The 6,000-nt window shown below is 39.5% G+C and overlaps 1 long non-coding RNA gene across 1 annotated transcript in view; it reads right to left on the reverse strand.

The window, feature by feature from the left end:
• LOC142078018 (uncharacterized) overlaps positions 1-5,683 on the reverse strand; it is a 205,883-nt gene extending 200,200 nt beyond the window's left edge. The window contains exon 1 of the long non-coding RNA XR_012672107.1: positions 5,560-5,683. This is a non-coding gene — a long non-coding RNA (uncharacterized LOC142078018). The remainder of the gene's footprint in view (positions 1-5,559) is intronic.
• Between the last annotated feature and the right edge of the window lie 317 nt (positions 5,684-6,000).

Consider the following 6,000-nt stretch of genomic DNA (forward strand, 5'->3'; position numbering starts at 1 on the left):
TCAGAGGCATGTTTCTGAAACTTTGTGTTAGCATTCTTCATAGAGTCACCAGGTTTTGAAAATGGAATAAAATTTCTTTCGTTATGTCTGTTTTTCACCTTTTTCATATAAAACTTTCTTATCTGACTGCTATTGCAGAATGATCTACTTTTGTACGAATGGATCATCTCCCTCAATTTGTCCCTTTCAACATTTCCTCCCTCAAGTCATCAATACAGGGTATGTTCTTGTCATCACCACCATACTCTACTACGTCTTTTGTGTTTGCCTTTAAAGACTTTAATCATTTACATCAGCCCCACTTATTACTTTTTTATATCGGACCCAAATTTTGTATCTACAGCCTTTCCTTATATATAATCTAGTAGACTGCATGTCCTGGTAGTACCTTTGCTTTTCTTTCTGTTTGAAGGAGTATGGGGAAGATCTTTTAGTAAAAATCAATTAAACCATCTCCCTGCCTTTCATCTAATCCTTTCTTCCTATTTATTTCTCTGCAGCCTCTATCAAATGCTACGGTTCCAAAAGCTACAGTAAGATTTGCAAAGTTTCTTCAGCTGAACACTGTTGTACAATTCTTTTTCTTCTCCAATAAGAATGGGATGAGGATCTAGATTTCCAGTTTAGAAAAAAATATATATTTGGGTTTGGTTCGGTTTCAGTCTGGATTGAAATATCTTTCAAATTTCTGGTGAATTAGAAACTTCCTGGATCCTGCATCTCTTCAGGAAAATTGATTTTTTCATCACAAATTTCACAGCTTGAGCAATTGACAAGAACATCTATGTTAAAGAGTTTCAAGGTCTTCAAGTGCTGGAACAGAGACACCAGGAAGGCAGAAAGAGAACTCCCTTCACACTCTGTTTTGAACTCAGTGAAAGTCTGTCAAAACTTAGACATGTCAAATGAAATGTAATGTTTCAGGTTCAGCAAATGGACTTTTTTTTTTTTTTTTTTTAGATTGTTGAAAAATGACTGGAAAGATTTACCCTTTCATCTCACTGACACTTTCTAATATTTTTATTTCTTGGTATGTTTTGTCATCATTTGACATGCGTCTTGATTCTGATATTCCAGAATGATGTTAGATAATAAGTATCTACTGTGAATACTGAGGAAAATAAAGGATTTAAATGCATTGTTAGTATTATGAGAGATCAATAAGGACATGTAAATGTTGCAAACCTATTAAAATGGCAGCTCATATGTGGTTGACTAAATACTTTGAAACATTTACATACAAATTTGATGGTAATTTGAGGAGGGGCATTTTTCATGATTAAGATACTTGCAGTGAGAGAAAAAAAAACTGCATAGAAATGGCAATGGATAACACATATCAGATAAGAGATCTTGCTGGGGCTTGGCACTAACGCTTGGAAAATAAATTATCTGTAAAATGCAATGCTAGTGGAAACATTATTTGTCTAATTTTACTTGCAGCAAAATGCTATGTGTAGGAAAACAGCGTGAGGTGGGTTTTTTCCAACTTGTTTAAGTAAAGATTATTGTATATTTTTTCATTTATAAGAGCTCTGATTTGCATATGTACATATTACTTATCACATTAACTCCAAATTGGTTATGAAAAATTAGATGTTGCTGTTAGATTTAGTGCCATGTATCATCCAGCTTTATATACAGAGCACTTCTAAAATATGTATGCAGCCAGCAAAATGATATAAGCTCCTTCAGTTATTTTCATCACTTGTGAGATTTTTATTTCTACCAACATAATTAATATTGAAGCTCTAGCATCAATTTTAGTGCTTGTGCAGACTTTATGCTAAAATTCTACTTAGTTACTTTTAGTTACACTGACTTTGTACTAACTTATGGCAGGGATTTCAGTAAGTGTTTTAGGGTTAAGACTTGTAATTGTGTTAAGCCTGGGAGTGAACTCCATTAAATTTATAAAGATGTTTGTAATCTCAAACTTTTAATCATGCCTACAAATATCAACAACTGAGCTAAATTTTGTTATAAAACCCAAGACATTATTTTAATAAAAATATTACTGAACATCAGCTATCTCTTATAGCTATGTATTTAAAGGGCCATATATTTAAAAAGGATATTAATTTACTTAACACACAAGCCCAGCAGACTGATACATTTACTGATCCACTTAAATATAGGTATTTTCATGGAATTAGCTTTTGGACAGTATTCTGTTTGCTATCTACACAGTTTTTAATGTGGTCTCAATCCATGCTAATTTAATGTTAAAAGTTGTGGAGTCTCCAGGAGAGACAGGATTCCAGAGAGTCTGAGAGCACATTATCCATGCCCAGATAGAAACCTTCCAGAAGATATCCACTTTCTCCTACTTTGGAGAAAATTCAGTATTAGAGGTTAGTTAGAACATGTCCAAACCCTATAAACAAGGAAATCTGACTCAATTTCCTCACAGCTGTTATGTCCCTCACTACCTTCTTGATCACCCTGGCAATGGAGAGGTGCTCCAAACAAGATTTTCCTGGACTGGCTTTTCCCCTGACTTTCTAGCCCAACCTGGCCCTTTCTTACCCACTTCTGCTGACAAAGGCAGCATTACCTCAGCCCCTCATTCTTAGGGCAGTAAAAGTGCCTTTACCAACCTTCTAAGAAGCCTTAAGCTAATGGTGGCCTTCAGAAACAGTTGTGCAAGTAGCAGATGTTCACATTGAAGCAGTTGTATTCACGACAGCGGTGAAGTTTTTGCTTGTAAAAAGAATTTAACCACTAGGAAGTGCCTTCAGTTTTTGCAGACTGCTGAAGCAGTTGACTGATGATTCAGAAGTCAGCATCATTTGGGCTGATTTCCTCATAATAAGAATTCTTTTATTTGCACCTCTTTTTAATAAGGCTACCGTAGTACTGACATAATATTATTTCTAAACAGAGAGGCAATATTTGACGGAATTAACTAGAAAAGCAAGTTGATACTATTTTGTGAAGGTAAAGACATGCTTATCAAAATACCTGCAGGCCCCAAACCCTATATCTTTGGGCTTATCAGGCTTTTTCATGTATAAATATATCTGCAACATCTTTAATTTCAGCCTGTAATCTATTTACTTGAAAAAAAATAATGCTAAAGTGTGGTCTGCTTTGAAAATGTTACTCTGTAAAAATGGCAATGAGAAAGTCCATTGCCAATAATTTACATATCAAACACATTCAGTTTTCAAGTAAAAGATGCTTGTTAGTTTTCCAAATGGCAGCTCTGCAGACACCACCAGAGATCCTGAGAATTATGTTTTTATGCCACTAATCATCCCCAGCAGTAGAGGTCTGCAGGTAGGATTTTTAAACCGTTTTAAGTGTAGGATTGTTACACTTGACTTCAGCTATAGTTTTATTACCTAGATAGGTCCATAGACTGGTCCTTGGTCAATGAAAATACTTCCAGAGCTTCATACCTATTTTAGCAAGGGGTGAAGCATCCTTCAGAAGTGCCTTGGCCTTGCTACTGACTTTTGGAAGAGGTTAGCTCATTGTCTTAGACTTGCGACGAGCGAGGGAAGGCAGGCAGTCGACTCAATGTGAGTGATAAGGCCAGCTTCAACTTTATTGTAAAACCCTACACATATTTATACACTAAGTTCTACCTTATGCATACTTGTCTCACAATCATTGGCTTAGCTCTAAAAATTACATTATCATATTCCTCCTACTTTCGGTTACTGCTACGTGGTCCGGGTTCCATCCTGTTTTCCCTATACTATACTTTCTCAAAGTTGCTTATCTGCACAGAGCAAGGTCAGCATAACTTTCTTTTCTCCCTTGTCAGCATGACTCAGAATTTTCCCACCGCGGCCTAGTCTGGCTAACTTTCTCCAACATTTCCCCCTTTTTCTTTTTGGACCACCAATACATTGTGGTTCATTTTTACAACATTATTTAAAATACGGTGATATGCTATTTTTACTATAACTATAATTGTTAATAAAATACCAAGCCAGCGCGTGCGCAGTGCCTATGTTAGGCACTAGGGAAGCAAATACATTGGCTGTGGTTGACCATAATTCTATATTGTCGTTACAATCTGCTTGCAATTGATGTATAGACCTTTTGTGTCGATTTGTCGCTACTGTAGTTATATTGAGCCAACTTTGTCGGCTAACTGTGAGCAGAGTTAATTTACCTACATAACAAGGCCCTCCAAAGGCGTTCTTTGGAATGCCAGGCCATGCTTGATCCCCACAGATCAAAAAATATCCGGGGGGAAGAGCTTTGGCCGTATCATTGTTCCACAAAGAGTTATTGGTTCCCTTCATACTCCGTCCATAGGCACTGAGTGTTTTGGAAGCGTTATAATTCCCACAATATTGGCCTATTTCGAATCCTTTCGTAAAAGGTGAAACAACAGTCCAACCGGTGGTATTAACAAAAGGGTTGTTATCATCAGTGCGGCTGCTTATGCCGATCAATGACTGAAAGGTCTGGGCCTGTGCGGCAAAGCGGCTAAAGCTGCCAAACACAAAACATGTCTGAGTAGTAACGTTATCAGTTGCATTTCCAATTTTTTCTGACCCCAAAAGGTCAATTTCTTGGGGGTCCCAAGGGAGAGTATGATTTAGGGCTCTTATTAGTTGTACCGAGCAATTTGCTACAGTAACATTTATACAATTAACTGTTACAGACGTCCAATTATCAAAATCTCTGGCAATAATTTCAGGAAAGCCTATCAGACATGTTTTAAAGGGCTCAGTTGCCGTAGCTGAACTCAGGCAAAAATCTGTCATCCCAGTTTTATTTGCCCACGCCACCCATAAGTTCGCACGGCTGGGCAACGGCATCGCTGGGATCAGTACAGACAGAGCTGCATTGATCATCATCAGCAACAGCAGCTTTGGTCCAGCGGCTTGGAATCCACTTCGGCCCTGTGGGAGTAAGTACACACATATAACCTCTACCCATATACTTCACTTCTGCTGGACCTTTCCACAGTCCGGTTGCTGGATCTCTATACATAACGAAAACTGGCTTGTCATCCTTATTTTCTTTAGGATAACCATGCACCCATGCTGGTGGCTCTTTCTGATCTGCAAAAATACATAAATGATTTAGCACAAAAAGAGTCTTAACAAGTCTTTCTTGTACATCTGAGATTTCCCTAAATTTTTGCAAATATTGTTTCAGCGTTTGATGCGCCCTTTCAATGATAGCTTGTCCCGTGGGTGAGTGCGGAATACCAGCAGTATGTCGCACTCCCCATGTTTGGAAAAAACGTTTCACTTTGGCGCTTATGTATGCAGGGCCATTGTCAGTTTTTATCGTTTGTGGCACTCCCATAACTGCAAAACAACTAGTCAAATGTCGCATTAGGTGGAGTGCTCGTTCTCCTGTTTGTGCCGTGGCCCATATAAATTTGCTATAGGTGTCAATCGTAACATGTATATATCTCAGTCTGCCAAAGTCAGCAACGTGAGTCACATCCACTTGCCACAATTCTCTGGCCTCGAGTCCCCTGGGATTCACGCCGATTCCGAGACCAGGCCCATGGTGGCTACACGTAGGACAGGCCCGCACAATCCCCTGTAAAATGTCCATAAAATATCCATAAATGTACACAAAATGTCCACTGCGTTCATTTAGTCCATGACTTTGGGCTCCATCTGTTATGGTGGTCACTCAGGTCAGCAGAGGTGGTGCGTTGCGTGGAGTTACTGGGCACCAAAGCCGGCTCAGGTCGGGTCACTGCTGCACTTGCGCTGCTTCTTGTAAAGTTTGTTCAGGTGGTTCCTGCTGCTTGGGCATGGGCTTATCCACAGTCACAGACGCCTCGGGGCGTCCTGTCCCGCATGGACTCAGCCACAGGTCACAGTCCCTTCAATTCGAGTTCACGCTGCAGTTCCAGCCTGTCCAGCACAGCAGCACAGAAGCAGCAGCGATGCCCTGGCCATCTGCCGGCCCAGGCGCATCCCCATTGCTGTTATCAGAACGTTCCCAGGCACAGCACAGTAAGACGATCAGCAGTGCAGCAGTACAGCAAGCAGCGAGAGCAAAAAAGCA

Source organism: Calonectris borealis, chromosome 1, assembly GCF_964195595.1.
Source record: "Calonectris borealis chromosome 1, bCalBor7.hap1.2, whole genome shotgun sequence".
NCBI lineage: Eukaryota > Metazoa > Chordata > Aves > Procellariiformes > Procellariidae > Calonectris > Calonectris borealis.